The following is a 26,500-nucleotide window of genomic DNA, read 5'->3' on the forward strand; positions in this document are numbered from 1 at the left end:
ACAACCATTTTTATTATGTTTTAAAGATTTGAGTGTATTAAGTCAGCTGTCCTCGTTAGTAACCTACAACTAGTTGTCCACAGTTAGATGTACAGAAATAAATCGATATATATTATCTTGAATCAATCCACGAACCAGTGTATACACGTCTCAGGCTAGATCACAACTCAAAGTATATATATTTTTGGAATCAACCTCAACCCTGTATAGCTAACTCCAACATTACTGCATATAGAGTGTCTATGGTTGTTCCAAATAATATATATACATGGGTCGATATGATATGTCAAAACATTTGCATACGTGTCTATGGTATCCCAAGATTACATAATATATTAGAATACATGTATAATACAATATAAGTTAGCTAGGATATGATTTGTATAGATTTGTTAAACATTTCTCGTAGCTAAAAAGATCAAAAATATCCAATCTTGTTTTACCCATAACTTCTTCATTTTAAATCCGTTTTAAGTGAATAAAATTGCTATGGTTTCATATTGAACTCTAATTTAAGAATCTAAATAGAAAAAGTATAGGTTTATAGTCGGAAATTTAAGTTACATGTCAATTACTAAAGAGGTAGTCATTTCCGTCGAAAGAACGACATCTTGATGACCATTTTGAAAAACATACTTTCACTTTGAGTTTAACCAAAATTTTTGGATATACTTTCATGTTCATATGAAAAATCATTTTCCCAGAAGAACAACTTTTAAATAAAAGTTTATCATAGTTTTTAATTATCCAAACCAAAACAGCCCCCGGTTTTACTACGACGACGTATATCCGATTTTATGGTGTTCATCGTATTTCCAGGTTTTAAATCATTAAGTTAGCATATCATATAGATATAGAATATGTGTTTAGTTGATTTTAAAAGTCAAGTTAGAAGGATTAACTTTTGTTTGCGAACAAGTTTAGAATTAACTAAACTATGTTCTAGTGATTACAAGTTTAAACCTTCGAATAAGGTAGCTTTATATGTATGAATCGAATGATGTTATGAACATCATTACTGTAACGACCCTACTTTTTCCGTTATCTTTTACCGTTAATTATTTAACGAACGTTAATTGTTATTCGTGCCACGTCATTTCTATGACCTATATTGTTATTTTAGTAGTAATATATTAATTATTATATGTTATGTGAATATTTGTATTCATATTTTAAATTGTACATTTCTACGTGTCGCGTATTTCTATCCGGCGAATCATTTCGGTTTTCAAACCAACGGTCAGACTTTTGAGATTTTTGAATCTTAATTATTTTAAATATGATATTTTAATATCATATGATTATATATAGTATTTATATATTTTATTCGTCGCGTAATTGTTATCTCTCCGAAAAATCAATCGCGTAGTAGCGTTTTCGCATTTTGGGCTTCGATCGGGCTTTTGGGCCACAAGATTATTATCTAGTCATCAAAGTGGTCTAAGTGAGCCCACTTCCTTGTGATGGTTCGGCCGAATACCCCCATGGAGGGGGGGGGGTATGTATCACTTTTTGAAACTTGAGGTTTACTTGATCAAAACCTAGCATGCTACTTCATTTTAACCTAAAAATTCTTTTCACCCTTTCCTTTTTCTCTCTAGGCCATCCCATTTCACCATAATCATCATCAATTCATCATCAAATCAAGCTTGGATCATAGGGCTTTTTACATAATCGGATTACTTTCATTCTTCTCTACGCGTTCATATAAATCAATTTTTGATTAGGGTATAAACCCTAACCCTAAATTTTTGATTTTTCTTTAATTTTACTGTTTTTATATGATATTATGATAGTATGATGATTGTATGTTATTGTATTATTGATAGTATGCGTAGAAATGCTCGTTAATTCATGTTTTTGGTTTGATTGATTTGGGACAGCGGTTTGTTTGATTGGTTCTGTAAACACAACTGATATAAAAGTGAAATTAAAGTGTCTAGATGAGTTCTTCTTATCAATACATTAATTTTAGACTCCGGATTCATGTTATTTCGATTCCCGGAACATAAGTTATGATCAAAATGGTGTTTAATTGGAATTAAAAGGCAAAAACGAATTGGTACAGGTATGGTCTGACTTTGTGAACATTTTTAGAGTCTTTAGGGCGTACTAGTGTGTTAGGATTGATGATGGGATGAAATTTCATGTTCGGTTCATCGAAATTCAAGCCACGGATCACCCGTTATGACTAAAACACGTTTTTGAGCGGATTAAAGATCAAAACTGATTAATGGCTGTAAGTCACAACTTGGTGGCTGTTCTTGGGATGTTCTTGAGCACACTAAGGTGTCGGGTGTGTTGGTTAGGCGAAGATATATATAAGACTCGCCGAAAACTGATTCCCGGGGCTCAAGTTATAACCCGATGAACTTTTAAATAAAACTTATGGTTATTAAATAAGACTTATGATATGAATAATGATTTTCATTATTAATAAATTACTTATGATATAAAAAGTAATTATTTTAATTTAAGACTTATGATATACATATTTATTATATCATTTATTAATTAATTATGATTAATGAAACTTTAATTAAACTTATGATTAATAATACTTTTATTATTAATGAAAAATACTTATGTTAAGTATTTAACTTATATTATGATATTATTATTATAAGACTTATAATAAGGATTATTTAATTATTTTAAGACTTAATTATTATTTAATTATAATTTAATTATTATTTAATTATAATTTAATTATTAAATACTTATGATTTAATAATTATAATTAGAAACTTATGATATGATTAATAATTCATTATTAATTAATAATACTTATGATATGATTAAAATTTATTATTAATTAATAATACTTATATTATGATTAATATTTAATTAATTAATTAAATACTTATGTTATACTAATTATATCATTTAGACTTATATTAACTTTAATAATTCATTTTAATTTAATTAAACTTATGTTATGACATAATTATACACATTTGTTTTTGATTAACATTATAACTTATATTATTAATATAACTTACACTTTTAAAATTAATGTTGACTATGTTGACCAAGGTTGAATTTTGAGTTGACTTTCGGTTGACTTTGACTTTCAGTTGACTTCTGTTGACTTTCTAATTAAGGAAACTTTCCTAACCTAAAAACTTTCTAAAAATAGAAACTTTCCAAAAATAGAAACTTTCGAAAAATAGAAACCTTCTAAAAATAGAAACTTTCCAAAAATAGAAACTTTCCAAAAATAGGAACTTTCCAAAAATGGAAACCTGCTAAAAATAGAAACTTTCTAAAAATAGAAAGTGTGTGTCCGTCCGCTGTTCCGATCAAACCGATGCATGTTGAGTATCGTTCTATGACTACTTGCAACATGTACAATAGCTATCATACTAAGACTTGACCTAAGTTAGTTATTTATATCGACCTTCTTTATTTATAGGTCGGCATTGTGATCATTCCTGATCACTTTACTTCATTTGATGTTCGCATATTTGTGTGGTTACTTCGTTTGCTATTAAGGTGAGTTATAGTCCCATTTTTCTATTTTAAATCTTTTGGGATGAGAATACATGCAATTATTTATATTTTGGACACAAGTGGAAGTTGGTTTAAATTATTCATTGTGAGTTGAACAAAAATATTCCCTAGTCTGGTAACTGTAATCAATGGTTTCTACTGGTGAACGCGAATCCTATGGATAGATCTATCGGGTTTGACAACCCCATTTCGAGCTAGTCGCGCTAGCAATTTATAATCGGAATGTTTAGTACTTCATATTTTGTTGTAGATACACTTGTTCGGTGTATATTATTTATTGTGTTTGGTAAGGGTAAATAAATGGTTAAGTGGTTACCAGATAGCTCACGTTAAATGGAATAATGTTTTTATATGTTTTCTAGTATATAATTTTGTGGTCCAAAAAGGAGTTTTTATGTTTTCAAACATAAATTTTTATGGTTTAAATTAAATATTGTTTGCAATATTAAACCTATAATTCACTCAACATTTTTGTTGACAGTTACTCGCATGTTTTATTCTCAGGTTCATGATTGATTGCTTCCGCTGTGCTTAGAGAGTCTGCATATTTATGATGACAGCTTTTGTTAAACATTAACTTGCATTCTATTTTGATACATTTAATAGTGGATGTTGTTGAATTTGTTTTGGTCAACTTTTGGTTAAGTAATAATGTATGGTTTTTCTAAACTTACATATTTTGGTAGGTTTCCTTATAGGAAATCATTTTTAAATAAAGAATGCAAGGTTATTTACCAAATTCATATAGAGTTATGATCAAGCTGTGGGACCAATATAACGATGGTCGTCAAGTGTACTTTGAAGGGTCGTTAAAGTTGGTATCAGAGCTCTGGTTGTAGGGAATTAGGCTGCATTGATGGCGTTACCCGAGTCAATAGGGTGCATTAGTGAGTCTAGTCTACAGCCCGACCTATTATATATTATTATATGTGATTATTTGTATCGTATTACCATGTATATTGTTATCATACATACATCTCTGTTATGTTCTGAATTCGGGAGGAACTCCCATTCTGATTTAAACGTATTCTCCGACTCATGCGAGTTTATCTTTTATAAGAACACCTCGGATAGTGAAACCGAGGGATGTCATTCTTGACTTCTGAAATTCTCGACATTCCTATGTCATCTATTATGGTTATGTGTTTGACGTTTGAGTTATGTTACGCGAGATGTCATTCTTGACTTCTAAATGCTCGGCATTTCAATGTCAGCTATTAGAGATTCTTGGTACCTCGAAGACATTTTTATGTCATCGTTAAGCCTATTCATTACTTTTGATATTTTTGTCTCTTGTGCTATCCTTAGCACATTGTTTAAGAAATCGTTTTAGAGAAATTGTGTGGAAATTTGAGGTTAATCGCGTGTCCTGACCTCATGTAGTGCTATTGTAATGGAACTATGAATTAGTGAAATATAATGGCGTCAGGCCAACGTGATTATATTACGTTAATTCATAAAGAAGTCCCAATATTGTGACATGAGGAATAGAAAGCGAGTCAAAGAAAATATTTACACTACTCATTTAGAAATTCCGATGTATTACATGGGTAGGGAAAATATTCATTATCTTATTTGTTGATATACGAGGAGCTCGTCTTAACTAGATTATCTATCTCATGCTCTACCCTTTCATAACTCGCTTGTTAGCAACAGCTTCGCTCGGGAATAGTTTTGGCCCAAGGACTTATGTCCTGATAATAGTCAAAACAACATTTAACTCATTGATTTTCATGACCTCGTAACATTTGTTGGTCAAATGTCGCAAGACGATTCAGGTCATTTACTCGATCTTTCACAATCTTACTTCAACTTGTAACCTCTGAAATACAGATACTCTGTTTATCATCGGGAGTTTTACACATTTGTTTAATTGGGTGGTTCTCACGGATTTATGGGCGAATAGAAGTAATGAAATATTTTGTCATGTATACAATTTATAAAATCGTATATGTACATATGGATTCAAATGAATAAGTTTACCTTAACCTATTTTGATTAGTACATACTAAATTATACCTTCAAAATTATTTTAAAACCACACCTTTATTGAGTTGTTTAATTAAGTCAGATTATTTTATATAAAATGGTACACATTGTACATACTTTTAAATTACTAAGAACTTCATTCTGTTTATGTTATCACATCAGACGTTTAAAGCTTTTTCAAAACTCCTTTGATTAATTTTATCAGCTTTTCACATTACCCTACAGAGTGTCTGGATCACAGTTCTTCTTATCCTCGGTTTAAGGATGAAACTTACCACTAAGTTCATTGATAGAAACCGTTACGCCACTTTGGATGCTGGTTTTATAAAATTTGTTGGAAAGTCTTTGAGCTCATAAAATTTTCCCTCTTATGGTTGGACATGGCCGAAACACGGACCGATAAATCAATTTTCTGGGATACGCTCGGTGGTCACCCTATTGTAGAAAAGGCGCTAGGTGGGTTTCTACCCCAACTGTTGTTATAGTGGGTATCATAGATATATATTACACTAGACCGTTTGAGGAGTTTCTACTCTCAATATTCGTTGTTAACCGTAACACCCTCGTAAACATCAATCCTAGGATTCAATACTTTGAGGTGCACGAAATTATTTTTGGAGATTCATCTCACCTGGAGTCGACCATTCTTTATAACCCATGATTCGCGTTCTTTTCATCCGCACATAAATTTAAGAATATGGCTGAATCCTAGATTTCCTCGCTCATTGGGCAAGGGAGTTCACTCTCGTTGAAATATCACACCTTTTGTACGTCTTCCTTTCGGAAATGTAATGAAAATTTACTTTGAAATCCATGATCCTCATTATCTCCTTTGAGAGAATTGCCTTAAATATCTATGCCACTTATGTGACTACTCCATATATTTCTTCCTTCATTGTTGCAACTATATTTCATTCGTCCCAGTTCGTCCCCTTGGGGAGCTTCTATTTTGTTTGTTAAGAAGAAGGGTGGATCGTTCCGATGGTGTTTTGATTATCGTGAATTAAACAAGCTTACTGTTAAAAAACCGTTACCCTCTTCCGAGAATTGATGATCTATTCGATCAGCTTCAAGGTTCGTTTTCTTTATTCTAAGATTGATCTTCATTCCGGCTATCATCAGTTGCGTGTTAAAGAATCTGATGGTCCGAAAACTGCTTTTCGCACCTGTTATGGTCACTTTGAATTCCTTGTTATGCCGTTCAGATTGACAAATGCACCTGTTGTGTTCATAGACCTCATGAACTGTGTGTGTAGACCCTATCTGGACAAATTCATTATTGTTTTCATCGACGACATCCTTATTTATTCTAAGAATGATGAAGAGCACGAAGAACATTTGAAGTTAGTGCTTGATTTATTGAGAAAAGAAGAGTTGTACGCTAAGTTCTCTAAGTGTGCTTTCTGGTTAAGAGAAGTTCAATTTCTTGGACATATTGTTAGTGAACAGGGAATACAAGTTGATCCTGCTAAAATTAAGGCGATTGAAAGGTGGGAAATTCCGAAAACTCCTACTCAGATTCGTCAGTTTCTAGGGTTGGCAGGTTACTATAGAAGGTTCATTCAAGATTTCTCTCGTATAGCGAAACCTCTAACTGCTTTAATGCATAAGGGGAAAAAGTATGAGTGGAAGGATGAATAAGAGAATGCTTTTCAGATTTTGAAGAAGAAGTTGACTACCGCTCCGATATTGTCACTACCTGAGGGTAATGATGATTTTGTTATTTATTGTGATGCATAGCGTCAGGGCTTTGGCTGTGTTTTGATGCAGTGAAAGAAAGTTATTGCTTACGCGTCACGTCAGTTAAAGATCCATGAACAGAATTATACAACCCATGATTTAGAATTGGGAGCTGTTGTGTTTGCGATTAAGATTTGGAGACAGTATCTTTATGGGGTCAAAAGTACTGTGTACACCAATCACAAAAGTCTTCAACATATCCTTGATCAGAAACAGTTGAATATGAGGCAATGAAGATGGATTGAGACGTTGAATGATTATGATTGTGAGCTTTTATATCATCCGGGAAAGGCCAATGTTGTGGCTGATGCGTTAAGTCGTAAAGAAAGGGGCTGAACCTCGCAGGTTTAGGGCCTTGAATATGACAATTCGAACAAACCTCGCTAGGCAGATTCTTGAGGCACAACAAAAAGCCTTGAAGGAGGAGAATTTTGTAACGGGAAGGTCTGAGGCTTGAGTAAACTGTTAGAGGTACGAACCGATGGTACTCGGTATTTTGCAGGGCGCCTCTGGGTTCTGAAGTTTGGTGATTTGCGACAACTTGTTCTAGAGGAGGCTCATAGGTCTAGGTACTCTATTCATCCTGGTTCAGGAAAGATGTATCATGATCTTAAGGAGCTGTATTGGGGGCCTCATTTGAAGGCTGATGTGGCTACGTATGTGGCTAAGTGTTTGACCAGTGCTAAGGTTAAAGCTGAACATCAGAACAGTCAGGACTTTTGGTGCAACCTGAAATTCCTGAGTGGAAGTGGGAAGGTATTACGATGTACTTAATTACGAAGTTACCAAGAGCTGTGGGTGGTTATGATACCATTTGGGTGATTGTTGACCGACTCACTAAGTTAACTCATTTCTTGCCAATTAAGGAAACAGATTCAATGAAGAAGCTTACTCGTTTGTATTTGAAGGAGATTGTTTCGAGACATGGTGTTACTGTATCGATTATTTTGGACCGAGACAGTCGATTTACATCGAGGTTTTGGCAGTCCTTACAAGATGCTTTGGAAACTAAATTGGGTATGAGCACTGCCTATCATCCACATTCGGATGGTTGGAGTGAAAGGACCATCCAAACGTTGGAAGACATATTGAGGGCATGCGTAATTGATTTTGGTAATGGTTGGGATAGATACTTGCCGTTGGCTGAATTTTCTTATAACAACAGTTATCATGCAAGTATTAAGGCCGCACCGTTTGAAGCTCTGTATAGCAGAAAGTGTAGGTCTCCTGTCTATTAGAATGAGGTTGGGGATGCTCAACTCAAAGGTCCAGGAATTATTCATGAGACTACCAAGAAAATCGTACAGATTAAAGAAAGATTGAGAACTGCCAGAAGTCGACAAAAGAGCTGTGCCACAAGGAGAAGGAAATATATTGAGTATCAGGTCGGTGAACGTGTTATGTTGAAAGTATCACCTTGGAAGGGTGTGGTACGATTTGGTAAGAGAGAAAAGTTGAATCCTCGTTTTTGGACCGTTTGAGATTATTGAGAGAGTTGGACCCGTGGCTTATCGTTTGAAATTGCCACAAGAACTCAGTGATGTTCACGATGTTTTTCACGTGTCGAATTTGAAGAAGTGTTTGGCCAAGGCTTATGAAACTATTCCTCTGGAGGAACTTCATGTTGATAAGCAACTTCATTTTATTAAGGAACCTGTTGAAATTATGGATCGAGAGGTTAAGACTCTTAAGCAGAGTAGAATTCCTATTGTTTGAGTTAGATGGAACGCCAGACGCGGTCCCAAGTTCACTTAGGAGCGTGAAGATCAGATGAAGCATAAGTACCCGCATTTGTTCCCAGATGCTGAGTCAACCCCTGCACCTGCTTAAATTTCGGGACGAAATTTCCGTAACGGGAAGGTACTGTAACGACCCTACTTTTTCCGTTATATTTTACCGTTAATTATTTAACGATCGTTAATTGTTATTCATGCCACGTCATTTCTATGACCTATATTGTTATTTTAGTAGTAATATATTAATTATTATATGTTATGTGAATATTTGTATTCATATTTTAAATTGTACGTTTCTACGTGTCGCGTATTTCTATCCGGCGAATCATTTCAGTTTTCAAACCAACGGTCAGACTTTTGAGATTTTTGAATTTTAATTATTTTAAATATAATATTTTAATATCATATGATTATATATAGTGTTTATATATTTTATTCGTCGCGTAATTGTTATCTCTCCGAAAAATCAATTGCGTAGTAGCGTTTTCGCATTTTGGGCTTCGATCGGCCTTTTGGGACACAAGATTATTATCTAGTCATCAAAGTGGGCTAAGTGAGCCCACTTGCTTGTGATGGTTCGGCCAAATACCCCCATGGAGGGGGGGTATGTGTCACTTTTTGAAACTTGAGGTTTACTTGATCAAAACCTAGCATACTACTTCATTTTAACCTAAAAATTCTTTTCACCCTTTCCTTTTTCTCTCTAGGCCATCCCATATCACCATAATCATCATCAATTCATCATCAAATCAAGCTTGGATCATAGGGCTTTTTACATAATCGGATTACTTTCGTTCTTCTCTACACGTTCATATAAATCAATTTTTGATTAGGGTATAAACCCTAACCCTAACTTTTTGATTTTTCTTTAATTTTACTGTTTTTATATGATATTATGATAGTATGATAATTGTATGTTATTGTATTATTGATAGTATGCGTAGAAATGCTCGTTAATTCATGTTTTTGGTTTGATTGATTTGGGACAGCGGTTTGTTTGATTGGTTCTGTAAACATAACTGATATAAAAGTGAAATTAAAGTGTCTAGGTGAGTTCTTCTCATAAAGACATTAATTTTAGACTCCGGATTCATGTTATTTCGATTCCCGGAACATAAGTTATGATCAAAATGGTGTTTAATTGGAATTAAAAGGTGAAAACGAATTGGTACAGGTATGGTCTGACTTTGTGACCGTTTTTAGAGTCTTTAGGGTGTACTAATGTGTTAGGATTGATGATGGAATGAACTTTCATGTTCGGTTCATCGAAATTCGAGTCACGGATCACCCGTTATGACTAAAACACGTTTTTGAGCGGATTAAAGATCCAAACTGATTAATGGCTGTAAGTCACGACTTGGTGGCTGTTCTTGGAAAGTTCTTGAGCACACTAAGGTTTCGGGTGGGTTGGTTAGGCGAAGATATATATAAGACTCGCCGAAAACTGATTCCCGGGGATCAAGTTATAACCCGATGAACTTTTAAATAAAACTTATGGTTATTAAATAAGACTTATGATATGAATAATGATTTTCATTATTAATAAATTACTTATTATATAAAAAGTAATTATTTTAATTTAAGACTTATGATATACATATTTATTATATCATTTATTAATTAATTATGATTAATGAAACTTTAATTAAACTTATGATTAATAATACTTTTATTATTAATGAAAAATACTTATGTTAAGTATTAAACTTATATTATGAGATTATTATTATAAGACTTATAATAAGGATTAATTAATTATTTAATTATTATAAGACTTAATTATTATTTAATTATAATTTAATTATAATTTAATTATTAAATACTTATGATTTAATAATTATAATTAGAAACTTATGATATGATTAATAATTCATTATTAATTAATAATACTTATGATATGATTAAAATTTATTATTAATTAATAATACTTATATTATGATTAATATTTAATTAATTAATTAAATACTTATGTTATACTAATTATATCATTTAGACTTATATTAACTTTAATAATTCATTTTAATTTAATTAAACTTATGTTATGACATAATTATACACATTTGTTTTTAATTAACATTATAACTTATATTATTAATATAACTTACACTTTTAAAATTAATGTTGACTATGTTGACCAAGGTTGACTTTTAAGTTGACTTTCGGTTGACTTTGACTTTCAGTTGACTTATGTTGACTTTCTAATTAAGGAAACTTTCCTAACCTAAAAACTTTCTAAAAATAGAAACTTTCCAAAAATAGAAACTTTCTAAAAATAGAAACTTTCCAAAAATAGAAACTTTCCTAAAATAGGAACTTTCCAAAAATGGAAACCTGCTAAAAATAGAAACTTTCTAAAAATAGAAAGTGTGTGTCCGTCCGCTGTTCCGATCAAACCGATGCATGTTGAGTATTGTTCTATGACTACTTGCAACATGTACAATAGCTATCATACTAAGACTTGATCTAAGTTAGTTATTTATATCGACCTTCTTTATTTATAGGTCGGTATTGTGATCATTCTTGATCACTTTACTTCATTTGCTGTTCGCATATTTGTGTGGTTACTACGTTTGCTATTAAGGTGAGTTATAGTCCCATTTTTCTATTTTAAATCTTTCGGGATGAGAATACATGCAATTTATTTATATTTTGGACACAAATGGAAGTTGGTTTAAATTATTCATTGTGAGTTGAACAAAAATATTCCCTAGTCTGGTAACTGTAATTACTGGTTTCTACTGGTGAAGGCGAATCCTATGGATAGATCTATCGGGTTTGACAACCCCATTTTGAGCTAGTCGCGCTAGCAATTTATAATCGGAATGTTTAGTACTTCGTATTTTGTTGTAGATACACTTGTTCGGTGTATATTATTTATTGTGTTTGGTAAGGGTAAATAAATGGTTAAGTGGTTACCAGATGGCTCACGGAAAATGGAATAATGTTTTTATATGTTTTCTAGCATATAATTTTGTGGTCCAAAAAGGTGTTTTTATGTTTTCAAACATAAATTTTTATGGTTTAAATTAAATATTGTTTGCAATATTAAACCTATAATTCACTCAATATTTTTGTTGACAGTTACTCGCATGTTTTATTCTCAGGTTCATGATTGATTGCTTCCGCTGTGCTTAGAGAGTCTGCATATTTATGATGGCAGCTTTTGTTAAACATTAACTTGCATTCTATTTTGATACATTTAATAGTGGATGTTGTTGACTTTGTTTTGGTCAACCTTTGGTTAAGTAATAATGTATGGTTTTTCTAAACTTACATATTTTGGTAGGTTTCCTTATAGGAAATCATTTTTAAATAAAGAATGCAAGGTTATTTACCAAATTCATATAGAGTTATGATCAAGCTGTGGGACCAAGATAACGATGGTCGTCAAGTGTACTTTGACGGGTCGTTAAAATTACTACCTCAAGTTTTCTGGATAAAACTACTGGAAATGAGAAAAATGGATCTAGCTTCAAAAGATCCTTGGATGGCTTGAAAGTTCTTGAAGCAGAATCATGACACGAAAACAGGTCAAGTAAGATTTTCACTCGAAATAAGATTGTTATAGTTGTAGAAATTGAATCAAAGTTTGAATATGAATATTACCTTGAATTAGAAAGATAACCTACTGTAAATAATAAAGGTTCCTTGATCTTAGATGATTACTTGGAATGGATTAGAAAGCTTGGAAGTAGACTTGCAAACTTGGAAGTATTCTTGATTTTTATGAAACTATACTTATGGAATTTATGAATAACACTTAGAACTTGAAGATAGAACTTGAGAGAGATCAATTAGATGAAGAAAATTGAAGAATGAAAGTGTTTGTAGGTGTTTTTGGTCGTTGGTATATGTAACAACCCAACCCGTTAACCAACCAATAACGCGGAATAAAAAAAAAATATTTTGCTGGTAGAGCACATGGCGCGGCGCGCCACCTTTCTGCGCGGCGCTCAGAATAGCCTGGACAGGCTGCTGTCCCAAAAAGTCCCAAATGCGAAAATGTTTGATCACTTCCCGACACATTTAGACCAAACGGTTTTCACAACATATTACAATAGTTAAAATTAACACGTTCCATTAATAAAAAGGGTCTTACGACATCGGGCCTACATATGCCCAATTTAACCCTTTAAGTACAAAGTACAAACTTCGACCATATGACTTTTAATACAAAATAAAACCGAGCATGGCGATTGGGGATATGCTACCCAATCCTAAACGATCCAAAAGCACATCCTCTAAAGCAAACTACGCAAGTCTACTAGTCTCCACGCTTACCCGATCCATCGTCTCCATGCAATGTATAAAAATGTAAACAACGAGAGGGTAAGCTAATGCTTAGTGAATGTAAAGATACTATACACATACATATGAATAAAATGGCTACGCATCACCAAGCATCAAAATAGCACATACCGTCTCCGCATGGTAAATAAACTACAAAGAGCACATTACACAAAGTAGCTACACGCTACGTAATCGCCAAGCTAACAGCACACAATTAGCTACAACACAACAATAAGTATATACGCGTATATAAAAAATATAATCAAACAATAACGATAAGGTTAACCCCTTAACCCAAACCACATGAAGGTTGGCCAACTACCCGAGCCTTAGTGAATTCGCACTACCCGAGATTCACTTCCTTCACCACTTTTACAGCCGAGGTTGGCCAAACTACCCGAGTCTTAGTGAATTCTCACAACCCGAAATTCACCACCTCATCACCAAGATGACCGAAACAACCTGAGTCATCATGAATCCGCACTAACCGAGATTTATTTCCTCAACAACAAATGCTAGCAACCCATCTCCAAAAGGGTTATCCAAAACGCTAGCCAATTCACAATACCAAGGGTAAAGACCCACAACGTATAAGCGTATCACATGGACCCGAATCACAAGGTCCATTCTTCCACACGAACATAGAGTAAACCCGAACAAGGGTCACCCTACACGCACGCACCCATCTTACACATACACATGTTCATAGTAAATTTACACTCACCTTAAACGCCTCGATGAATGCAACCGAAAAAATATGCAACACGCCAATGGAACGTACCTATTCCATTAACAACAATTACAACAACACAATTAGGGTGGATTTACAAATCAACCCAAATCGACAACTAGTGCAATTTTGACCCAAATGCACTTCCAAGTACAAACCGCGTCCAAAATTAACCAATAATCACTAACACAAGTGAGAATGGTCCTAATACACCAATTAAACCCAATCATAGGTGTTAAACACCTATCTTGCCCATAAAGACACTTAAACTCTAATTTTGACCCAAAGGAGTCAACATCGCGCCATTAGCGAGTTTTGACACCAAAACATATTTAACTCGGTTTTATACTTCAACTTAATCCATTTTAAGTTTATAAACCTTATTAAATCGACAATTGGGTCATAATCATCACCAAACCCTAATTTTGACTCTAGTCAAAATTAGTCAACCCAAATTCACCTAAAGTGGTTCCAACACTTCCATAATCACTAAACCTAGTGATTAAACTCAAGATTAAAGCCTAATCAAGGCCAAATCGTCAACCAACCCAAAACCCGCCAAGTGACAAGAATAACTAGTCACCATAAACCTATTTCATCATCTAAGAGGGTTTCATTACAAATCAAACTCAAAACCTAACTTGAATATCAAATCAAACAATGTAATTCGGAGTTTGAACTTACCAATACCACCAAAATGATGCTGTTGTAGTGACCCGAACTTTTCCATGTTTATATATATATTAAATGAAATTGTTATTTACATGATTAAGTGTTTCCAACATGTTAAGCAATCAAACTTGTTAAGACTTGATTAATTGAAATAGGTTTCATATAGACAATTGACCACCCAAGTTGACCGGTGATTCACGAACGTTAAAACTTGTAAAAACTATACGATGACATATATATGGTTATATATATAGTTAACATGATTTTATTATAAGTATGTATCTCATTAGGTATTTTAACAATGAGTTATATACATAAAAATGAGACTATTAATTTAAGAAACTCGAAAACGATATATATAACGATTATCGTTATAACAACGTCTTACTAGGTACATACGAATCATATTAAGATATTGATACACTTGGTTAATTATGTTAAATGATAAGTAAATATATTATTAAGTGTATTAACAATGAAATACATATGTAAAAATAAGACTACTAACTTAATGATTTCGAAACGAGACATATATGTAACGATTAACGTTGTAACAACATTTAACTGTATATATATCATACTAAGATATATTATATATCATAATATCATGATAATATAACAATTTAACATCTCATTTGTTATAATAAATAATGGGTTAACAACATTCAACAAGATCGTTAACCTAAAGGTTTCAAAACAACATTTACATGTAACGACTAACGATGACTTAACGACTCAGTTAAAATGTATATGCATGTAGTGTTTTAATATGTATTCATACACTTTTGAAAGACTTCAAGACACTTATAAAAATACTTCTACTTAACAAAAATGCTTACAATTACATCCTCGTTCAGTTTCATCAACAATTCTACTCGTATGCACCCGTATTCGTACTCGTACAATACACAGCTTTTAGATGTATGTACTATTGGTATATACACTCCAATGATCAGCTCTTAGCAGCCCATGTGAGTCACCTAACACATGTGGGAACCATCATTTGGCAACTAGCATAAAATATCTCATAAAATTCCAAAAATATGAGTAATCATTCATGACTTATTTACATGAAAACAAAATTACATATCCTTTATATCTAATCCATACACCAACGACCAAAAACACCTACAAACACTTTCATTCTTCAATTTTCTTCATCTAATTGATCTCTCTCAAGTTCTATCTTCAAGTTCTAAGTGTTCTTCATAAATTCCAAAAGTCCTAGTTTCATAAAATCAAGAATACTTCCAAGATTGCAAGTTTACTTCCAAGTTTTCTAAATCCATTCCAAGTAATCATCCAAGATCAAGAAACCTTTGTTACTTACAGTAGGTTATCTTTCTAATACAAGGTAATAATCATATTCAAACTTTAATTCAATTTCTATAACTATAACAATCTTATTTCGAGTGGAAATCTTACTTGAAATTGTTTTCGTGTCATGATTCTGCTTCAAGAAACTTTCAAGCCATCCAAGGATCCTTTGAAGCTATATCTATTTTTTTCATTTCCAGTAGGTTTATCCAAGGAACTTGAGGTAGTAATGATGTTAATAACATCATTCGATTCATACATATAAAGCTATCTTATTCGAAGGTTTAAACTTGTAACCACTAGAACATAGTTTAGTTAATTCTAAACTTGTTCGCAAATAAAAGTTAATCCTTCTAACTTGACTTTTAAAATCAACTAAATACATGTTCTATATCTATATGATATGCTAACTTAATGATTTAAAACCTGGAAACACGAAAAACACCGTAAAACCGGATTTACGCCGTCGTAGTAACACCGCGGGCTGTTTTGGGTTAGTTAATTAAAAACTATGATAAACTTTGATTTAAAAGTTGTTATTCTGAGAAAATGATTTTTATTATGAACATGAAACTATATCCAAAAATTATGGTTAAACTCAAAGTGGAAGTATGTTTTCTAAAATGGTCATCTAGACGTCGTTCTTTCGACTGAAATGACTACCTTTACAAAAATGACTTGTAACTTATTTTTCTGACTATAAACCTATACTTTTTCTGTTTATATTCATAAAATAGAGTTCAATATGAAACCATAGCAATTTGATTCACTCAAAACGGATTTAAAATGAAGAAGTTATGCGTTAAACAAGATTGGATAATTTTTCTTATTTTAGCTACGTGAAAATTGGTAAAAAATCTATTCCAACCATTACTTAATCAACTTGTATTGTATATTATGTAATCTTGAGATACCATAGACACGTATACAATGTTTCGACCTATCATGTCGACACATCTATATATATTTCGGAACAACCATAGACACTCTATATGTAAATGTTGGAGTTAGCTATACAGGGTTGAGGTTGATTCCAAAATATATATAGTTTGAGTTGTGATCAATACTGAGATACGTATACACTGGGTCGTGGATTGATTCAAGATAATATTTATCGATTTATTTCTGTACATCTAACTGTGGACAACTAGTTGTAGGTTACTAACGAGGACAGCTGACTTAATAAACTTAAAACATCAAAATATATTAAAAGTGTTGTAAATATATTTTGAACATACTTTAATATACATGTATATATTGTTATAGGTTCGTGAATCAACAGTGGCCAAGTCTTACTTCTCGACGAAGTAAAAATCTGTGAAAGTGAGTTATAGTCCCACTTTTAAAATCTAATATTTTTGGGATGAGAATACATGCAGGTTTTATAAATGATTTACAAAATAGACACAAGTACGTGAAACTACATTCTATGGTTGAATTATCGAAATCGAATATGCCCCTTTTTATTAAGTCTGGTAATCTAAGAATTAGGGAACAGACACCCTAATTGACGCGAATCCTAAAGATAGATCTGTTGGGCCTAACAAACCCCATCCAAAGTACCGGATGCTTTAGTACTTCGAAATTTTATATCATATCCGAAGGGTGTCCCGGAATGATGGGGATATTCTTATATATATGCATCTTGTTAATGTCGGTTACCAGGTGTTCACCATATGAATGATTTTTATCTCTATGTATGGGATGTGTATTGAAATATGAAATCTTGTGGTCTATTGTTACGATTTGATATATATAGATTAAACCTATAACTCACCAACATTTTTGTTGACGTTTAAAGCATGTTTATTCTCAGGTGAATACTAAGAGCTTCCACTGTTGCATACTAAAATAAGGACAAGATTTGGAGTCCATGTTTGTATGATATTGTGTAAAAACTGCATTCAAGAAACTGATTTCGATGTAACATATTTGTATTGTAAACCATTATGTAATGGTCGTGTGTAAACAGGATATTTTAGAGTATCATTATTTGATAATCTACGTAAAGCTTTTTAAACCTTTATTTATGAAATAAAGGTTATGGTTTGTTTTAAAAATGAATGCAGTCTTTGAAAAACGTCTCATATAGAGGTCAAAACCTCGCAACGAAATCAATTAATATGGAACGTTTATAATCAATAAGAACGGGACATTTCAGTTGGTATCAGAGCGTTGGTCTTAGAGAACCAGAATTTTGCATTAGTGTGTCTTATTGAGTTTGTTAGAATGCAGTAGTGAGTCTGGACTTCGACCGTGTTTACTTGAAAAATGATTGCTTAACAAATTTTGTTGGAAACTGTATATTTTTAACATGTGAATATTATGTGATATATTAATCTCTTAACGCGTTTGATATTATGTGATAGATGTCTACCTCTAGAACAAGTCCCATTGACTCACCTAATAATAATGAAGAGTCAAATGTAAATTGGAATGATTCGTGGACTGATTCACAAGTTCCCGAAGAGGAACCGGAAGAAGAGTCGGAACCAGAAGAAGAATCGGAACCGGAAGAAGAATCGGAACCGGATGAAGAAATAGAACCGGTGGGGGAAATAATAAAACGGTTGAGTAAAAGAAAATCCTTAACCAACCGACCAAGGTTAATTATGGTCAATGGTGTTTCCGCTAAGGAAGCAAAATATTGGGAGGATTACCAATTCTCCGATGAATCGGATTCTGACGAGAATTCCGATGATGTTATAGAAATTACCCCAACTGAATTTAAAAAGGCAAAAGAAAATAATAAGGAAAAGGGCATAAAAATAGAGAAATCTAATTCCAACCCCGATGAACTTTATATGTATCGTCAACCCCCGAAGCCCTTAAGTTGTAACAATGACCCGGGAACCTCTAAACCACCAGGTTTTTCTAAACCGTTGTGGAAAACGACAGCTCGTATTAGGGGAACATCATATATCCCTAGAAACTTGGCAAAACGAACCAAAACCGAAGAAAAAGAAACGAGCGAGTCGGAATAAGATAGGTGTATTCGTGTGGTGTAATATATGTAATATAGTGTGCTTATGCTTTATGATATACGTAAAAATTGCTTGTATTAATAAGTATTTTTTTTTATGAATCTAACTCTTGTCTATTTTACAGTATAAAAACACAAAATGGATAGACAACCCAATATTTTAAGAGACCTACCCGGAGACATGATTGATGAAATCTTGTCTATAGTCGGTCAGAATTCTTTGGCACAACTATTTACGGCGAAATCAGTTTGTAAGACATTCGAAGAACGTTCCAAGAATGTCTTGGTTTATAAGAGACTTTCGTTTGAAAGATGGGGGATATCACATTGGGAAACCCATAAGTTTCGATGTGTTTACTTTGACGCATATATTGCGGGGAACCCAAATGCTATTTTACGCAACGGGTTAAGAAATTATTTTGACTCAATGTATCCAAATATAGGACTTCATGATTTAGAAAAAGCGGCTAACATGCAACATAAAGAAGCATGCTATGCTTACGGGTTAGTAATGTTCACTTCTCACCAAAGTGAGAAAAAGAACATCGGGCTACAACTATTAAACAAAACGTTTCCACAAGTGACGGAGTCAGTAATTGGGGTAAGAAATGAGGTTTTTAGGTTATTACGAGACTGTTGGTCATTAGGTAACCCTCGTCCCTTTGACGATGTTACAACACGCTGTCTTATCAACGGCCATAACGGTTAGGTTCCACAAGACCAAGGATGGGAAGTAGTCCTAGTAAAACCAGAATGCATGACTTGTTTCTGGACGTATGAATTACGTGTCTTTATTGCCTTTGCTGAACGACTTGTGTACTAGCTAGAATTATCTTCACAACTATCTTGTATCAAAGTTATTGTGTGCTATATTTCATGCTTTATGTAAAATAAGCGGTATTGTAAGTTTGTAAAATATTGTATAAAAGTTTGAACGCGAAATATTATTATAATCAGTTTTTCATATAGAATTGTAGTAGTTGAATTGTATAGTAGCTACTAAGTATGAACTTAACGGGTAGGTACTACCCGAATTTAAACTTATAAAACGCTAATATGAAGAAAAAGCTTTTATAAATGAGTTCATATTATGCTACGAAATACTATTAACTACTCTTAATATTCTGTATGATTAATTTGTTCCATTTGACTATTTTGAAGGAAATGGCACCGACTACTCGACACACCGTGAATATGAATGAAGAGGAATTCCGTACTTTTATAGCTTCAAACATAGCTACAGTACAGGCTGCGCTATATACCAACAATAACCTTGGATCTAGCAGTACAGGAAATCGTGTAGGATGCACCTACAAAGAATTCACTGCCTGCAAACCTTTGGAATTTGATGGAACCGAAGGACCAATCGGATTGAAACGGTGGACCGAGAAGGTCGAATCGGTGTTTGCCATAAGTAAGTGTACTGAAGAGGATAAAGTAAAGTACGCTATGCATACCTTCACAGGTTCTGCATTAACATGGTGGAATACCTATCTAGAGCAAGTGGGACAAGACGATGCGTACGCACTACCGTGGTCAGCATTCAAGCACTTGATGAACGAGAAGTACCGTCCCAGAACCGAGGTCAATAAGCTCAAGACAGAACTTAGAGGGTTACGAACCCAAGGATTTGATATTACCACGTACGAAAGACGATTCACAGAATTGTGCCTATTGTGTCCGGGAGCATTCGAAGATGAGGAAGAGCTGATCGACGCATTTGTGAAAGGATTAACGGAAAGAATCCAAGAAGATATAAGTTCACACAAGCCCGCCTCCATACAACAGGCATGTAGAATGGCTCACAAACTAGTGAACCAGATTGAAGAAAGAATTAAAGAACAGACTGCTGAAGAGGCCAATGTGAAGCAAGTCAAAAGAAAGTGGGAGGAAAAGGGTGATAAGAATCACCAATACAACAACAACAGCAATTACAACAATAATCGCAACAATTATCCCAACAATCGCAACATCAATCGCAACTACAACAAACGGCCCAACAACAACAACAACAACAACAACAGTAACTACAACAATCATCCCAACAACAATAATAACCGCAACAACAACAACAATCAGAAGCAGCTATGCCAAAGGTGTGAAAAGTATCACTCGGGGTTCTGCACCAAATTTTTCAACAAGTGTAAAAGAAATGGTCATAGCGCGGCGAAGTGTGAGGTCTACGGACCAGGGGTTAATAGAACGAAAGGAACAAATGGTGTCGGAACGAGTAATGGCGGAGCAAGTAGTGTCGGAGCAAGTTATGCCAATGTAGTTTGTTATAAATGTGGAAAACCGGGCCACATTATTAGAAATTGCCCGAACCAGGAGAAAACGAATGGACAAGGCCGCGGAAGAGTTTTCAATATTAATGCGGCAGAGGCACAAGAAGACCCGGAGCTTGTTACGGGTACGTTTCTTATTGACAATAAATCTGCTTACGTTTTATTTGATTCGGGTGCGGATAGAAGCTATATGAGTAGAGATTTTTGTGCTAAACTAAGTTGTCCATTGACGCTTTTGGATAGTAAATTTTTACTCGAATTAGCAAATGGTAAATTAATTTCAGCAGATAATATATGTCGGAATCGAGAAATTAAACTGGTTAGCGAAACATTTAAGATTGATTTGATACCAGTAGAGTTAGGGAGTTTTGATGTGATAATCGGTATGGACTGGTTGAAAGAAGTGAAAGCAGAGATCGTTTGTTACAAAAATGCAATTCGGATTATACGAGAAAAAGGAAAACCCTTAATGGTGTACGGAGAAAAGGGCAACACGAAGCTACATCTTATTAGTAATTTTAAGGCACAAAAACTAATAAGAAAAGGTTGGTATGCTGTTCTAGCACACGTTGAGAAAGTACAAACTGAAGAAAAGAGCATCAATGATGTTCCCATTGCAAAATAATTTCCCGATGTATTTTCGAAAGAATTACCGGGATTACCCCCACATCGATCCGTTGAATTTCAAATAGATCTTGTACCAGGAGATGCACCAATAGCTCGTGCTCCTTACAGACTCGTACCCAGCGAGATGAAAGAACTGCAAAGCCAATTACAAGAACTTTTAGAGCGTGGTTTCATTCGACCAAGCACATCACCGTGGGGAGCTCCTGTTTTGTTTGTCAAGAAGAAAGATGGTACATTCAGGTTGTGTATCGACTACCGAGAGTTGAACAAACTTACCATCAAGAACCGCTACCCACTACCGAGAATCGATGACTTATTTGATCAACTACAAGGCTCGTCTGTTTATTCAAAGATTGACTTACGTTCCGGGTATCATCAAATGCGGGTGAAAGAAGATGATATTCCAAAGACTGCTTTCAGAACACGTTACGATCATTACGAGTTTATGGTCATGCCGTTTGGTTTAACTAATGCACCAGCTGTGTTCATGGACCTTATGAACCGAGTGTGTGAACCATACCTTGACAAGTTTGTCATTGTTTTCATTGATGACATACTTATTTACTCAAAGAATGACCAAGAACACGGTGAACATTTGAGAAAGGTGTTAGAAGTATTGAGGAAGGAAGAATTGTACGCTAAATTTTCAAAGTGTGCATTGTGGTTGGAAGAAGTTCAATTCCTCGGTCACATAGTGAACAAAGAAGGTATTAAAGTGGATCCAGCAAAGATAGAAACTGTTGAAAAGTGGGAAACCCCGAAAACTCTGAAACACATACGCCAGTTTTTAGGACTAGCTGGTTACTACAGAAGGTTCATCCAAGACTTTTCCAGAATAGCAAAACCCTTGACTGCATTAACGCATAAAGGGAAGAAATTTGAATGGAAGGATGAATAAGAGAAAGCGTTTCAGTTATTGAAGAAAAAGCTAACTACGGCACCTATATTGTCATTGCCTGAAGGGAATGATGATTTTGTGATTTATTGTGACGCATCAAAGCAAGGTCTCGGTTGTGTATTAATGCAACGGACGAAGGTGATTGCTTATGCGTCTAGACAATTGAAGATTCACGAGCAAAATTATACGATGCATGATTTGGAATTAGGCGCGGTTGTTTTTGCATTAAAGACTTGGAGGCACTACTTATATGGAGTCAAAAGTATTATATATACCGACCACAAAAGTCTTCAACACATATTTAATCAGAAACAACTGAATATGAGGCAGCGTAGGTGGATTGAATTGTTGAATGATTACGACTTTGAGATTCGTTACCACCCGGGGAAGGCAAATGTGGTAGCCGACGCCTTGAGCCGAAAGGACAGAGAACCCATTCTAGTAAAATCTATGAATATAATGATTCACACTAACCTTACTACTCAAATAAAGGAGGCGCAACAAGGAGTTTTAAAAGAGGGAAATTTAAAGGATGAAGTAATCAAAGGATCGGAGAAGCATCTTAATATTCGGGAAGACGGAACCCGGTATAGGGCTGAAAGAATTTGGGTACCAAAATTTGGAGATATGAGAGAAATGGTACTTAGAGAAGCTCATAAAACCAGATACTCAATACATCCTGGAACGGGGAAGATGTACAAGGATCTTAAGAAACATTTTTGGTGGCCAGGTATGAAAGCCGATATTGCTAAATATGTAGGAGAATATTTGACGTGTTATAAGGTCAAAGCTGAACATCAGAAACCATCAGGTCTACTACAATAACCTGAAATCCCGGAATGGAAATGGGAAAACATTACCATGGATTTCATTACTAAATTGCCAAGGACTGCAAGTGGTTATGATACTATTTGGGTAATAGTTGATCGTCTCACCAAGTCAGCACACTTCCTGCCAATAAGAGAAGATGACAAGATGGAGAAGTTAGCACGACTGTATTTGAAGGAAGTCGTCTCCAGATATGGAATACCAATCTCTATTATCTCTGATAGGGATGGCAGATTTATTTCAAGATTCTGGCAGACATTACAGCAAGCATTAGGAACTCGTCTAGACATGAGTACTGCCTATCATCCACCGACTGATGGACATAGCGAAAGGACGAAACAAATGCTTGAAGACATGCTACGAGCATGTGTTATTGATTTCGGAAACAGTTGGGATCGACATCTACCGTTAGCAGAATTTTCCTACAACAACAGCTACCATTCAAGCATTGAGATGGCGCCGTTTGAAGCACTTTATGGTTGAAAGTGTAGGTCTCCGATTTGTTGGAGTGAAGTGGGGGATAGACAGATTACGGGTCCGGAGATAATACAAGAAACTACCGAGAAAATCATCCAAATTCAACAAAGATTGAAAACCGCCCAGAGTCGACAAAAGAGCTACGCGGACAGTAAAAGAAAATATATAGAGTTTGAAATTGGAGAAATGGTCATGCTTAAGGTTTCACCTTGGAAAGGCGTTGTTCGATTTGGTAAACGAGGGAAATTAAATCCAAGGTATGTTGGACCATTCAAGATTATTGATCGTGTCGGACCAGTAGCTTACCGACTTGAGTTACCTCAACAACTCACGGCTGTACATAACACTTTCCACGTCTCGAATTTGAAGAAATGTTTTGCTAAAGAAGATCTCACTATTCCGTTGGACGAAATCCAAATCAATGAAAAACTTCAATTCATTGAAGAACCCGTCGAAATAATGGATCGTGAGGTTAAGAGACTTAAATAAAACAAGATACCGATTGTTAAGGTTCGATAGAATGCTCGTAGAGGACCCGAGTTCACCTGGGAGCATGAAGACCAGATGAAGAAGAAATACCCGCATTTATTTACAGAAGATACATCAACACCTCCAACTGCTTAAAATTTCGGGACGAAATTTATTTAACGGGTAGGTACTGTAGTGACCCGAACTTTTCCATGTTTATATATATATTAAATGAAATTGTTATTTACATGATTAAGTGTTTCCAACATGTTAAGCAATCAAACTTGTTAAGACTTGATTAATTGAAATAGGTTTCATATAGACAATTGACCACCCAAGTTGACCGGTGATTCACGAACGTTAAAACTTGTAAAAACTATACGATGACATATATATGGTTATATATATAGTTAACATGATTTTATTATAAGTATGTATCTCATTAGGTATTTTAACAATGAGTTATATACATAAAAATGAGACTATTAATTTAAGAAACTCGAAAACGATATATATAACGATTATCGTTATAACAACGTCTTACTAGGTACATACGAATCATATTAAGATATTGATACACTTGGTTAATTATGTTAAATGATAAGTAAATATATTATTAAGTGTATTAACAATGAAATACATATGTAAAAATAAGACTACTAACTTAATGATTTCGAAACGAGACATATATGTAACGATTATCGTTGTAACAACATTTAACTGTATATATATCATACTAAGATATATTATATATAATAATATGATGATAATATAACAATTTAACATCTCATTTGTTATAATAAATAATGGGTTAACAACATTCAACAAGATCGTTAACCTAAAGGTTTCAAAACAACATTTACATGTAACGACTAACGATGACTTAACGACTCAGTTAAAATGTATATACATGTAGTGTTTTAATATGTATTCATACACTTTTGAAAGACTTCAAGACACTTATCAAAATACTTCTACTTAACAAAAATGCTTACAATTACATCCTCGTTCAGTTTCATCAACAATTCTACTCGTATGCACCCGTATTCGTACTCGTACAATACACAGCTTTTAGATGTATGTACTATTGGTATATACACTCCAATGATCAGCTCTTAGCAGCCCATGTGAGTCACCTAACACATGTGGGAACCATCATTTTGCAACTAGTATAAAATATCTCATAAAATTACAAAAATATGAGTAATCATTCATGACTTATTTACATGAAAACAAAATTACATATCCTTTATATCTAATCCATACACCAACGACCAAAAACACCTACAAACACTTTCATTCTTCAATTTTCTTCATCTAATTGATCTCTCTCAAGTTCTATCTTCAAGTTCTAAGTGTTCTTCATAAATTCCAAAAGTTCTAGTTTCATAAAATCAAGAATACTTCCAAGATTGCAAGTTTACTTCCAAGTTTTCTAAATCCATTCCAAGTAATCATCCAAGATCAAGAAACCTTTGTTACTTACAGTAGGTTATCTTTCTAATACAAGGTAATAATCATATTCAAACTTTAATTCAATTTCTATAACTATAACAATCTTATTTCGAGTGGAAATCTTACTTGAAATTGTTTTCGTGTCATGATTCTACTTCAAGAAACTTTCAAGCCATCCAAGGATCCTTTGAAGCTATATCTATTTTTTCATTTCCAGTAGGTTTATCCAAGGAACTTGAGGTAGTAATGATGTTCATAACATCATTCGATTCATACATATAAAGCTATCTTATTCGAAGGTTTAAACTTGTAATCACTAGAACACAGTTTAGTTAATTCTAAACTTGTTCGCAAATAAAAGTTAATCCTTCTAACTTGACTTTTAAAATCAACTAAACACATTTTCTATATCTATATGATATGCTAACTTAATGATTTAAAACCTGGAAACACGAAAAACACCGTAAAACCGGATTTACGCCGTCGTAGTAA

Source organism: Rutidosis leptorrhynchoides, chromosome 1, assembly GCF_046630445.1.
Source record: "Rutidosis leptorrhynchoides isolate AG116_Rl617_1_P2 chromosome 1, CSIRO_AGI_Rlap_v1, whole genome shotgun sequence".
NCBI lineage: Eukaryota > Viridiplantae > Streptophyta > Magnoliopsida > Asterales > Asteraceae > Rutidosis > Rutidosis leptorrhynchoides.